Raw genomic sequence first — 15,128 nt, forward strand, 5'->3', positions numbered from 1 at the left:
GATATTTAGTTGTTATATTTTTGTATTAAATTAATAATTTAAAAATTTTAAAGTTAGAAAAATCCTAAATTTTTGACAAAAATCTGGAAAAAAAATACCAATTGAGACAATTTAAAAATTCAAAAAATTAGGATAAATTTTCTAAAACTTAATATAAATAAAAATAAAATAATGGTGAAGTATAATGAATCGAAATGATATTAAATTAAAAAAATACAAGAATAATTGAGTTTAACCGAAAGAGGAAAAGGAAATAAAAAAGGTAAAACTTGCATGACAATAAAAAGCTATGAACAATAACATTTTTCAAGACACCATTGTTAATAACATTGATTTTTTTCGATGATAGTATTTGGAATAACCTTAGGTTGTCAAAAAAATATATTAATTATTTTTTTGGTGAAGGGAAGTAATATATAATTATTTTTTATTTTTTCATGACATTTATTTTGACATGTTAAAAGATTTTCATTGATGAGGAGTCAAATCTAAGGATTGTTTATAATATTATCTACCTTTAATCTATTAAGATGTTTTTAATGAAGATAAAATAGGATAGGTTATTGAACATTAAAGCTAATAATATATCAAAGCTAATAATATCTCAAATGGGTTTATGAGTAGATTAACTTGAGGTTAAAATATTAATATTAAAAAGAGAGTTTAGATTACATTTATTCCTTAATCTCACTTAGACCTTAATTTGAAAGTTTGTTCTAGGATGACAAAAGTTCCTTATTATTAATGAGTTGAGACAAAAAATAATCATAAATATTATCTCCTTTTAACTCAATAAGACATCTAATATCCTTTTTGTTTTTATAATCTTATTATACTTTTCATTTTTTATCTTACATAATATTTTAATGATAATAAAATTGTGACATTTCATTGTGTATTATTAGAGTAAATAATACCTTAAATGTTATATGACTATAACAATGCTAACAAACTAGAGACTTACAAGTGATTTTAAAAAGTATAAGCAATTTTGTTTGTTTTGAAACACACTTTAAGGGTGTTTGTTTTTACATTGCTCAACAAATTTTTCATTGAAGAGTTTGATTTGATAATTGGTTACTTAAATTTGCTTATATGGTTGGTACCAATAATAAATATTTTTTCAATCACAAAATTTAAGGTAGCTCAATTTATACACCCACCTTAACAACTTTAGTATTATAATATTTCTTTTTGTAAATTTTAAAAATTCATACGACATTCTTATTTAAGCAATAATATATTTTAAATACTCTAAACACTAAAATATCACACGAAAAATATTTTTATTAAAAAAAGTGTAGTATACATTATCTATTTTCAATTAATCATATATTTCTTATTATACAATTTTATAAGTTAACATAATTAAGATGTTTAAAAGTTTAAGGCAAATGCTTTAAAAAAAACGTTTTGTTAAATGTGTTCTTGTATGATTTTTAATAAAATTTTCCATATTATATTTTTTAATCATATCCTAAAAATATTGATTAGCAAAATTCAAAATTTAATTATTTTTTTATCATTAGAATGTTAATGTAACATATTCACAAATTTTATTGATCTATCAAATCACATAATTAATTATCTTTAGTAATTTTTTGAGACTTATTACTTAAGAAATCTAAGCTTAACATAATACCACTTCAACAAATGATATATTAGTTTTAAAATAAATGATATATTAGTTTTAAAATGTTAAACTACTATTATGTGATTTGAATCAGATGACTTTGATTTTAATAATAAAAATAGGAAATTATACTATATTAAATTAAATCGTTAATAAAATTGTAACTTTATAATTTTTCTATTATGAATCTGACCATTTTATAAGAAAATGAATTGATGGATCCTTTCGATTTAGAAACACCCTGCTGCAGGGATTTTATTGTGGCAAAGTTACTACTAATATAGTAAAGGTGCATTTATCTGACACAAACACAATGGTGACACTGACACGCGTGTGAAGTCTGAACACAGAAAAAAATAAAAAGAATACTCGGTGTAGTAGTATTAATATGAGACCTGCACAAATGGGACAACACATCAGAAGCATCGATGGAGATGAACACGGATCGACGGCGGCGGCGGCGGCTCGAAGTTCAAAGGAGAGGGTTGAGCTCCGGGAAGGAGGAAACAAGAGGACACGTGTCGGGTAACGAAGGGGGACGCGGCTGTTACCTTGGGGAATTCCTCTTTCACTGATCTGATAGCGAAACGTGTCGGTGACGTTAGAATCTGAATCGCAATATCTGGGGTCTCAATCACTTCATCCACGAGTGGTGCTGCTTCCACCACCCTTCGATCATATCCACTCTGCAGACAGAATCTTCCCCCTCACCGTCTGATCCATCTACAGGAGGTTCTTGCTTCTTACATCTTTCTCATTCTCAACACTACTGTACCCAAGGTCCAAGAAGAAAGAATAAATATAATATAATTATGCACACACTTTCTTTTTCAATATTGTACTTTTTTAAGGGAATATATTTATTAGAATTTCAAAAGATTTTAATTTTTTTTAAAAATATTGAGATATTAAATCAAAATTTTCAAATAATAAAAATAAATACTGTAACATTCAATCAAAATTATTAGAATTTTTTAAAAATTTCAAGAAAATTTATTGATATTTAGTTAAGATTTTTTGTAACTTAAAAAAAGTCTCTTGATATTAAAAAATATACAAATTTCGATGAATTATTTCTTATAATAAATTAATGAATTTTATGAATTTTTTTATGAAAAAAATAAAAATTAAACAATTTCATCAAAACTTTTGAAATTTAATGAGATTTTCATTCCTTCTTACAAATCAATATATTTTTATTTTTTTTATCTTATACAATCTTCTGTTTCTTTATTGAAAGTGCTATATATTCGTATTTTTTTTCCACTTTTGATCAATCATCAATATATTTGAAATAGGTGATATGAGAGATTTATCCATTCTTTGAATTTGGGAAACATCGAAAGTACGTGTATATACATGTAAACGTGAATATATATAAACATGAAAAATATATGATTTTAATAAAGATGAGAAGTTGATTCATATATAAGTGAATAAATATATAAATAAAATTTGAAATTATTGTTGGACATGTGTTTTGTTTGGTGGAGTTGTTATTGTTTGAATGACTACATTATTCATACGACTAGTAGACATTATAGTATATAATTTTTATATAATTAACATGATTGATGATTGAAGGGGGATTAATCTAATGTACTTATAAATATGTTAGGAGAAATTAATTTGTTATGTAATAGGTTTAGGATTCTCTCTCTAAGATAAGTATTATTTAAAGTATTAAATACCCAAATTTCATAAATCTTTATTAATAATTTTGAATATTTTTAAAAAATTGATGGATTTAAAATCTTGAAAATCCATAATATCCTTCCTAATCTTATGGATTCATATTTTGTAAATTCATTAATATCTGAATTACAAAATTCTAATTATAAAATTGTTTAAAAAAATCTTAAAAGTTATTATATCCAAAATATTCTTTTAAAATCTTAATCAAATACACTTCCTTGAGTCTTCATATAAAAAGATCATTTTAACATTTTAAGTAAAAAATATTATATAAAAAATTATTTTTGGGACCTTTTTAATGATTATATAAAATCTATACTTTTTTAAAAATTTAAAATCAAATTTATCAACATAAAAATATAAAAACTTTAGCAACATTTGAACAAAAATATAAAAATTCAAAAAATATTTTTATTAATATTTAGAATGATATTTTAATATATGTATATATATATATATATATATATATATATATATATATATATTGTAAAATATGTTTTTATTGAAGTTTTATATTTTGTTATTCTAGAGTTTAAATACATATAACTATTAAATTTATTTTAGGTTCTTAATAATTTTTTGAATTTTCTGTTTATTTTATTAGATATCAAATATATTAAAATTTTATTTTGGATTCTTATAAAGCGATGATGGGTCAGTTAAAAAAAAAAATCAACTGTTAAGAAACTATCACTGTTTGTTTTGAATTTGGAATGACTGATTGCTTTTAAATAAATATTAAGGATTTTTTAGTAGTTAAAAATACATTTTTAATTTTTTATGAATATTTTATTTATTCCTTAACTGAGGAAAGAGATTCGAAATAAATTTTTTAATATATATCTAACAAAAAAAATTAAAAAAATCCAAAATAAATTAAAAAAAATTATAAAGGTATAAAACATATTTAAGTTTATATATAATGTTGAAATTAATATGTCACTTTAATAAATTTAGTTAGCTTAATATTATCCCTAATGTATTAGGTCATAATGGGATCGTGTTTAAGTTCAAGTGAATAACCCTAAATTCTTATTTACATCAAACACACTGGTGGAGTTTGCCGTATGAGCCCAAGTGAGAGGCTTGGAGGAGGAATCTAAACAATTCCAAATTTTTCCTTTGGGAAGCTCCGTGGTCAAGTTCATAAGTTATGGTCATATTTTATTTATCAAGATAAAAATTACCATTATAATACATAAGTCAAGTGAAAGAATGTTCAAATATTAAATTGAATGTGACTCATACATCGATAATATTTAGAATATATAGATTTTATGTAACTGTTACAAGTTTTGAATTATTAATTTTTAATTTGTATTATTGAATCTTAATGGAGTAATCAATACAAGGGACAATTAAATTGTTGTAATTCATGAGAGATCTCTTAACTTGCCTGTAAAATGTTTGTGATATTCCATTGATTCACATATTTCAAAAGGCAAAGACCATTCTTTGTTTTCTTTCCTTGCTTAGTTGTAAGAGATTATGTGATAAAGAATTTGATAGTAATGATTATAAGAAGTATGTTTAATTTTGCTTACCGAATAGTTTTTTTTTATTCAGCGCTTACTAAATAGTTTACTCTTGTTTATATTATGATCTAATGTTTTAAATTTCTTAACAGGCCAAATGCCCAATGCAAGGAATCAATATAGAAATTCTCTTCACGAAAAAGTGTGAGAAATAGTTACACACTACTCCTTAATCCTTAGTCCTTAACAAGCAAAAACTGTAAGTTCCTATAATGATAGGGCCATATTTATGGAAAACGATGGATACAATTCGACTAATTCCGAATCTTTAGCCAGAATTCCATGGATTAGAAATGGCATACATAGATTATGTTTGTCAGATTATTTAAATTAATTATTAATTTTTTTACTAAAAAATTTAGTTGAATAATTTTTTTGAAACATCATTTTTTAAGATGTTAATTTCTAATTTTTAGTTTTTTATATTTTTTCATTTTTATCTCAATATATTAATTAATTTTTTTAGTTATATTTTTAAAATAAATCATGATTTTATTATTTTTCTTTTATTTCACATATTTTAATTATTTTAACAATTAATTTTATCAAACATTTATAGTTTAATAAAGTAATTTTTAAACTTTCAATTACCCATTAGTTTTTAACTAATTTTATCAAATATAACCACAACAATCCTTATTCCCTCAGGCAACGAAATGGATTTCTGGCGTATTAATTAACCATGTATGGCAGGAATTTTATGTTTTCATGCACTTTCAACCCCCAAACCCAACTCCACCTTGCACAAATTAAATTGACCATTGTTAATGCATATATCAAACACAAACAGAAAATTAAATTGTTGTTGCAAATGTAAAATAGGAAAAGGAAAAATAAGGTTGAGTCACGGATTAAGCCACTCTCTTTAAGACGTTTCACGATTCTACATGAAGTATGCAACAATAAACAACCACGTCGTCCCCAACATTATTTCAAAAAGTTTCAAGAAAATTACCTGGAAACAACGAGGACCATGAGCTTTTAAGACATACTATGAAGGACCTAATATTTTTCCTTGGTAAGTGGCTTAGTAAGATTCATAACAGCTTCTTGATGAGAAAGAAGAGGCATATTATTGGAGTTGTTGGAAATCATAGGCCAGTGGTATAATCAAATTAAAATATATAATTAAGAAATAATTTTTACCGTTAATTTTATAAAATTAAATTAGACTTAAACTCAAATTTGAGTAAACCAAAATTTAAAGGACTAACTAATTAAAAAATTGACGTTTGCTTAAAATTGATATTATAAAGTAATTTTTTTATGAAAATAGTATAGAGTAAGGTTAGACTTATTTAAATTAATATTTTAATTTTTCTATGAAATGATAAAATAGTATTACAAAATATTTGTGTGCGGGTGTTTGTTTAAAAAAGATTTCAATAAGTTTTTAGTGTCAATAAAATATGTGTTTCATTCTTTCTTTATTTTTTATCATCCAGAAAAGATTATTTAATTTAGTCTTTTTTTTCTTGTTTATATCGTTAATTTTTTTCTTCATTTTAATCTATCAGCTTATTGTTTCAATCCCCATAAAATTATAAATATTTGATATAGGTCACTCTTTTAATTATTATTATTTTTTAACCAAAGGTCACACTTTTATATTACTTAATTAAAAAAATATTTTAGCCTTTGCTATTTAGGAAACATTACTACATCAGACTTATTTTCTAATTTCTATTAAGCACATCATCACTCATAATGAAAAAAAAAAGAAGAAGAAGAAAGAATACTAGAACAGATTTTTTAAGAGGATCAGAACAAAAATCATCACAAAGTTATTTGAGCAGAAAAAAGTATATTTAAAATCAGTCTTGTTTTCAGAAGTTTAAAATCTTGTTTTGCTGAAGGTAAAATTATTTTTCCCACCTAAAATGTAACCAAATACTCTCGTCCCAATGCAAACGTGATTCTTCGCCAAACAGTTGGTGTAGTGCTACTGGTAGATGTACAAACAGAGAAAAATTCAACTCGTGTTATTTCAAAACTCTTGTGAGTTACTTCAGGATTAGTTCAATTTGGCTTGGTCTTTGCTTAAACACCTTTCACCCTGTTATGCATGGACTCATGGTCATGGTTATCTTTAGCTTTTTAAATTTTATTACCCACCATTACTTTTAATTAGATGTAACGTTCATCTTCCCCGTCTTGCCTCATCAAATTAAAATTTGCTCTAACATGGAAGAGAAATGTTTGATTCATTTTTTCAATGGTTTTAAAAGTCAATTCTTCTCATGTTATCAGTCGGGAGTGAATTTAGTTCATATTTATTTTATTGTTGCAAACATATTTTTGAAAAAAAATAAATTGTAAAAGTATTGAGATTCTTTCTTATGCAAAATAAAATTTATAAATCATTAGATTTATCTTAAAATTAGTGTACCGCAATTTGAACTGGCATCCAAAGTTTAAGTTAAAGTTAAGTTTGTAAACCGAATTTGCAAAAATAATTAATTCTTTTTTTTTTATAAGACTGAATTATTTTAGGATAAAATTTTAAATAATAAAAATTGTGTTTATCTTGAGAATGTTGGAGGAGTTAAATAATAAATATAAATAAATTAATCTGAGGGTTAAATCAATCCATCATGCCTAACCCCAGGGTTCATTAACTATGCATCAAAACAAGTTGATTGGTAAGTTATTATGTGTAATCCAATGTAAAAGTAGATAAGTTAGGCAAGTTGACGTGACGAATTAACCTCTTTTATCATTTTTATCTTTAATTTCAACCCAAGAGTTTATTTTATTTGTATCTGTAGTGGATAAATATGCACTGGCTAAAGTTGCAGCCAGACGATTGACTTGCCCTTCAAGTTGTCATATTCACAAAAAGAATTAAGTATCATATTGATATAAGAGATTCGAGGTTTTTTTCCACCTTGTTTCTGTTCTTTTATTTTAAACTCTGCTTCATGTTTTCTTTGCACAGTGGATGGCAAAACTTATGACATCTACTTTGTGCCTTTATATTTGATATTTATTTGGCTGTTCAAAAAAAATCTTGATATCAGAGATTTGAGGTTGTTATATATATATATATATATAAATACACTTTAATACCTTTTTAAAAAATTAAGAATACCTAAAATTATTAGGAAATTATGGTTAGGGATAGCAATTAATTAGCAATAGTACAGGATTTTAGAGTCTTATTTTTTTTATCGTCAATTGGCCCAGTTTATATTCTGGTCGGGCTGATATAACTATGGATAGTTTAAAACCAGATCAACCTTTTCTTAATTTTTTTTATTTTAATTATAACAATAGTTTTGAAATAAATAAGATTTTAAATTTAAAAAATAATATTAAAAAGAGTTTTACAAAATTGAATAGGAGTATAGGATAATTCAGAAATTAGTAGAGCTAAATAGTGATGAGATAGAATTTGTATTTCAAAATGGGTTAAATCGTAATTTTTAAATGTTTTCTTATGATACATGTAATATAATATTATAAGATATGAAAACTATATATATTATAAGAAAGGATAAGAACTCTTATCTTCACCTCTTTATAATTTAACTGTTAAATATGAATTATTCATCAAAACTATTAAATTACAAGAAAATAAAGAGTAAAAATAAGAAATAATTCTTTTAAACTTATTCTTGAAAAAACTTAATTCTTTTCCCTTTCTTTCTTTCTGTGTTTAATCTTTATTTCTTCTTTTTTAATACTCTTTATCTTTTTTCCTATTTTACAATCTATTAATAACTTTTAATCCAATCTCAATTATATGCATACACCACTAGGATGCTTTCATTCATTTTTCAGTCAAAAGAACAAGTCATGTTTCAAATTAATTTTCAATTTCCTTATTAAATTGGGCACTGTCCCTGTCATTTTTGGTGTGGTTCTATTTAATAAGTCATTTTGTTTTACGAAGGAGAAACAACCTCATGCGTAGTCTTATGATCCGGATGAAATTTCCCTCTCAAAAGGTGCATAAGAATTTTACAAGCAATAAAGCTCAATCACAAAGTCATTCCTTTTACGGGTCCAAACTCCAAACTACCTTCAATTCTGATCCATTAGGTGGAACCCACTAGGCAGATTAATTAACATGCTGAATAAAAAAGGAGACCCTTCTTAAAAATCATTGGGACACAAAAGTTATGCAAAATATACCGTGTCTTATCTACTAAGCTTTAATAAGTAGGTTCTTTGCTTAGCCACTCCTTGCTCCACATGTATATTACTTTTCCTAACAGCCAATCCTTCACTAATTTTTAATTGCAACACCAATTATATCAAAGGTTTGTGGATTAGGGAGACCCAAACCGACATTTCAATTTTATATTTTATGGAAAGACAGAAAGGGGAGCGCCTAAAGCGTTCGTTCAAAGAGGCTCAACAAAAGAACCAAAGGATTAAAAAGAGGCAAGTTATTGTCATATGTAATTAGGTCTCCAACTCAATCTAAAGGTAAATGAAAATTTAAGGTATGCTTGTGGTTTGCATGAAAACTTCTCATCATTCAGCAACCCCTTCTAAAGTCAAACTCGTGATCAACTTTAAACATTCTTTTCCTAAGAACAACATCTTTAATGAAAGTTTTTTTTTTTTTTGTGTGTGTGGGTTCTTAAACTTAACAATCCCTTTCAAAACAAAAAGAAACTTAACAGTTAGTACTCATATAGTTTCACTATTAAAAAAATTGATGCGACAATTTACAAGAATTATTACTTATATATATATATATATATATATATATATATATATATATGTATATTTAAGGTATGCTTGTATAACATTCGAAAAATACTTTTCAGGAGAAGAAAATACAAAAAAAATAAGGAGATAAATTTCTTTATAAGATAAAATGAATTATTCATTAATTAATTTGTAGATATTTTTTCATCTTTGAGAGAAACTATCTGAGATAGTTTCTACGAATTAACTAATGGTTAATTAGCTAATGAAAAATTCATTTTAACTTATATAAAAACTTATTTTATTATCTTATTTTCTTAGAAATACTTTCAAAGAAATTTATCCAAACAGAACATAAATATAAAATAGATTGTGAAAGAAAAAATGAAGTAGATTTTAATTCATTGGCTAGATAACAGTGAAGATAACTGAATAATTTTTATATTATTATAAACAATTGTAAGACTTATTATTTTAAATTCTTAAAAATTGCATCATTGAAGAAAAAAATTATTCAAGTTCTGAAATTGCACCTAATATTACAAGACACATAAAAAATGAGTTAGTTAAAAAAAGTGAGTTAAACAACTCTACTACTTACATCATTAAACATGCTGTAACAAAAATTATATAATCCCACCCTCAATCCCGTTTACCCGGTTCTTTTGTCTCCTTATTCCGTACAAAAAGGAATTCACTGTTCATATTGGGGCACACCTCAACATGCAGTCATTGCAATGTTTAAGTAAATGAAAAAGAGAAGGAAAAGTATGCGCTAAACCATGGCGCTCCCTCCTTTTATTTTGCTTTAGTTATAGTTTATTAATGTTATTCCATTTTCTTGGAGACCATAGGGAAGAAGGAGTAGTGGTGGAGCCAAAGCTATTGTTGCTATTGTTGGTGAGAGGCATATTCAATTCAAAAATTGCATATATTGTACCTCTCCTCATTCAGTCACATGAAGCACACAAAGTGTGTGAGTGGCGTTAATTCATCTTCCATCAACTGAGCTTTCAAGGAATCAGTACATTAATAGTTTATACGACCATTTAGGCCAAGTCAGCGCAATAGCATTGAAATTAAGATTTTCCAAATAACACAAATTATTATAAATAAATAAAAAGTACACAAAGACTTGAGAGAACGCATGCGAGTTTAGTAGCATTTTTTAAACATTTATTTTCCAGCTTTGGCATACAGCTTTAGTCCATTGAAACCGAAGGTCCTCTCAGTAGAATACACAGCAACAATAGTTTATAGTGGGGTCACAAATTGCGTATGATCACCAACTTAATGTGTAGAATATATATAAAGATACATGTTACATTATTATATAATTGCATGTTGAAATAAATATATATATTGAAGCGAAAATGACGGGGTTTTTTTTCTTCAATGGAGAACTATGCGATGTCACCGTCACTGGAGTAGTGTACATGCATTGTGTGAAGTTCAAATTAGTCACTGATCAACTTGCAAACGTTAATGAATTACTTCTGTTCTGTACTGCATTATGGTATTGGGTTTCCTGTATAAATGACAGGGAGAGAACGTGCATGTTAGAAAGTTGGCTTTAACGTCACACACCTTTGCACTGGTCTACTGTGTACATCTACAATGCCTAATAATAACTCACTTAAACATAAGAGTAATATTAAAAGATTACAATTTTTTGGTAGAAATTTCATTAACAAGTATAAATCCCCATTTCCATGCATTCCATTATGTGCTGCATAAGGACACATGTAGGGTTGCCATCTATTAGATTTATTATTTAATGTCAAATTTACGCTGTATTGAGATATTAACAAAGAAGTATTTAAATCTTTATTTTAATTGTTCTGTATTCATCCACATTTAAATCATGGATGTTTGGAATCCATATGATGCAAGAAGACTCAATATCTAACTCTTTAATGGTGCCTAACAAAAAAAAAAATTCTTTAATGGTAGATAGCTTTGGAGTAGAATAGCGTAATTAACATGGACTAATACATATCACTCTGTTTTACTTGAAATTTATTCAAGGTTTCTTTTCTTCTTCTTCTTCTTTTTCCTGTATAGCATTTTACTCAATTTATTTTGCATTCTTTTCGTTTTTTCTTTGGAAAGCTACGCTTTTGTTTCTTTGTACGAATATGAAAGAAAGCCACATATTGTAACAAAAAAAATGCAGACGTTTCCCATAATTCAGAGCAAAAACGAAAAATCTGTTTCGCTAAAAGGAGGGAAAAAGTATTTATTTAAAGTTACATTATCCCTTCGTTTTTTTCTACTTTCGGAGTCAAATATAAGAAAAAAAATATCTAATTACTGAAATAAAAGAAAAATTCAACTAATTTAACCTTATGTAATTATTTCAAAAGTTAATTTAAATGTCAGCACCACCTTCAATAAAGGTGATATAAGAAAACTGAGCACCAAGTTTAGAAAATGTATTTTTTTTATATAAAATAAAAAATAATAATTAAGTTTGACTAACATTTTAATTAATATTAAATTAGATAATTTTTATTTATATTTAAGAACGAGAAAAATACAAAGTAGCCCTCAGAAGTACTAGCAAATGGGCCTTTAGCTGTCAAAGACCAGTAACACTAATTTTCATTGTAAGACTGATGGTTGACACAACAAATAAAGAATTTATACGATATTGTGTACATGCATGAACATTTTTAAAGAAACAATAAATGTTTTGTTGTCTCATTTCTGAAGCATTTAAGAATCAATCAATGTTTACTCAGAAAAACTTTTTTTTTTTTAAGAAATGTTTACTCAGAAAAACAAAATACTATCTTCTAGTGTTTTTATATTTGAGTGAATGATCGGATTATCCTCGCCGTGGGGTAGAACAGGAGTATAACACTATAACTAACCACATGTGACTTTTTTGTGCCTCTGTCTGTACAAGGAACCACAATCTTACAGGAATTGAACTTGAACCACAAAACTAAGCACATGTGCTTCTATTATGTATATCTATATTTAGGAAATGAATCAAAGAACTAATAAATCTATCTTCAATCAAGCACTTTCACGTGCTTCTGTCCCGTTTTACACTAATTGTTTGTACAGAACTATCAACTATGATAGGGTCACTCTTTTTTTTTTTTTTTTCCTGGACAGAAATTGATAAGGTCTCTAACATGAAGTTTACACCGTGGCTGTTGCCTTTTGCACTTCTCAAGTTACTTTCTGTATTCTTTTCAGAATGTTTTTTTTACCATTCGAATTGATCATTCCAATAGCCAAAAAAAGAAGTGCATTCCAGAATGTAATTTGACATTTTGGAAGACAAAAAGGGAGTGCAGGAAGCAATAGCCAGCCCCCGTTTACTGGAAAAAAAAGAAGAGAGAGAGGATAGTAACTTTATAAACTTGAAATTCATTTGGACTAAGAAAAAGAAAAAGGATCGAAATCATGTGCTCTCTAATTTTCTATTAATCCTGGAGATCGACCTAGACTATTGATTAATGATCATTATCTCGGGTTTGGTAATAAAAAGACCTAATGATTTGACAAAATTATGCTCTACTCTTGGGCTTGATATATAAAGCCCAAACTTTATGGTATTCAAAGCTTTGGCCCAACTCAACAATACCAAACATGTAACGGCTTTTACAGTAAGCACACTGCACATATTTCTCTAAATTAGCAAGTCTGCTAATTCGTAAAAGAAAGAATTTGACCAGTGTGCGCTTTGACTCATCTCTTTCGTTCTGTGGTTCAATTCCTGCATAAGGAAGCATAATTTTGCATTAACAAAAAAGTAATGTCTTTTGAAAGAGTAAAATCAAGGTATACTTTATATTGTGGAATTTCAAAAACACAAGTAAGAACTGATAAGTAGTTGTAAAAAAAAAATGAATACTTAGATATGGCCTCTAGCTAGAGGTTTTATTTATATATATTTTTATTAGCATTCGTTTCCGAAAGAATTTAGCCATGATAGAGAATATTAGTCCATTCTAAAATAGATCATTGGTAAATGATAGTGTCACGACAAAATGGCCAATAAATGAAGTATCAAACGACGGCCCAAAGAGTTAATTTTATATAAAAGAAATGCTCCAAGAGAATGTCATCAACGGATCCGTGGCGCAATGGTAGCGCGTCTGACTCCAGATCAGAAGGTTGCGTGTTCGATTCACGTCGGGTTCAAACCCCGATCCGTTAGCTACCTGATCCTCTGGATCTTTTTTTGATTTGTGTGGTTATCGCTTATTTCTTCTTCAAACACTATGATTTTAGTTTTTCCCTTCTAGTTACATTGTCTTTTTATAATTGATTTTTAGAACGATATTGTATAATTTAAAGATATGAAAAACATGCTCCGTTTTGTCCGAATTTGGTAAATGAGACTAGTGTTACCTTATGATATATAGCCGCGGGATTATAGTTTGTTTGTTACACCTACCTGGGTGTTCTGTGAGTAACTGAGGTATTATGGGCCTACATTCAGCAGAAGTGACATATGCCATTCCTAGAATGGCCCATGCATATTAATATATTATACCCCTAGTCTTTTATAAGGAAGACTATGTTATTAAGTGATAGCACATAATTCTTCGCATTTTTTCATTCCCACTAAGTCCTATTATAGGACCTTCCGATTATAAAAAGATAAATTAAATAATAAAAAATTAAGAACCAAAGGTCTACTAATAGTCTAGGACATAGCATTTTCGCTCGGATTTTTCTTTATATTTTGAGACAGATTCTGTACTTAATATTTTTTTAGGTTGATGATTAGTACTTCAAAAGAAGAATAAATTGTAGGATGTTTAGGAATGGAAAACTAATGAATGCCTTTTCTTTTCTTTTTTTTTGTTTTTCTTGCAACATAGTCTTAAAGGGAAAAGAAAAGATAAATGGTATGGAAAAATTGTTTAAAATTTTGCTCCAACATGTGTAAGATTTTAGCATAAAATGACATGTCACTCTACCCACAAGGTATGGACATATGCCTTTTAGAACAACTATAATTGTTTTAAAATACTACATCCAAGGTGTAGCTTACTAAAGCACTTCTAAAAAAACAAATGAATGTATTTTAACAAATGTATGTAGGATTAGGTAACTCACACAAAGTGCAACTTATTAATGTACTGCTTTTGAAAATCAAATGGGTACACATTAGCAAATTATACACACACTCCCAAAAAGAGAGGGATTAAATTATTTTATATAACTTAATTAAATCGATTATATATTATTGAATATTTTTAATTAGATCATTTTTATCTTAAAATCTATTATTAGATTAAAATTTTCTTTCCCATAATTCATATTTATAATATTTCATATTATTATAAAAATAATTTGATTACTTTTATATATATATACATTGAAATTAATGTAATATATATTTCTAAAATATATAAAAAAAGTATGAAAATTTATAAATTTGATACAAGATAATGTTTAATTATAATTTAACCATTTGATCGATAAAAATAATATTTTACATAAAAGTGTAAATTGTGTAAATTACACTAGTGTAATTTAACTCTCTTGGGTTTTTTTAGTGAGAGAAATTTAAACCCATAACCTCTTCCTCTCTTTCAACCATCAAGCTAATTTTTGTGTGTGTAAATTATTAA

The 15,128-nt window shown here is 26.7% G+C and overlaps 1 long non-coding RNA gene and 1 other non-coding gene across 2 annotated transcripts; both read left to right on the forward strand.

Annotated features, from left to right (window-relative positions):
* Positions 1-1,894: 1,894 nt before the first annotated feature.
* LOC114410272 lies at positions 1,895-5,138 on the forward strand. The gene is made up of 2 exons (XR_003666285.1): positions 1,895-2,365; positions 4,956-5,138. It is a non-coding gene; the product is annotated as an uncharacterized LOC114410272 (long non-coding RNA).
* An 8,476-nt stretch (positions 5,139-13,614) lies between these two features.
* On the forward strand, positions 13,615-13,686 carry TRNAW-CCA. Its single transcript has one exon. It is a non-coding gene; the product is annotated as a tRNA-Trp (tRNA).
* The last annotated feature ends 1,442 nt before the right edge of the window (positions 13,687-15,128 follow it).

This window comes from Glycine soja, chromosome 4, assembly GCF_004193775.1.
Source record: "Glycine soja cultivar W05 chromosome 4, ASM419377v2, whole genome shotgun sequence".
In the NCBI taxonomy this organism is placed as follows: Eukaryota; Viridiplantae; Streptophyta; class Magnoliopsida; order Fabales; family Fabaceae; genus Glycine; species Glycine soja.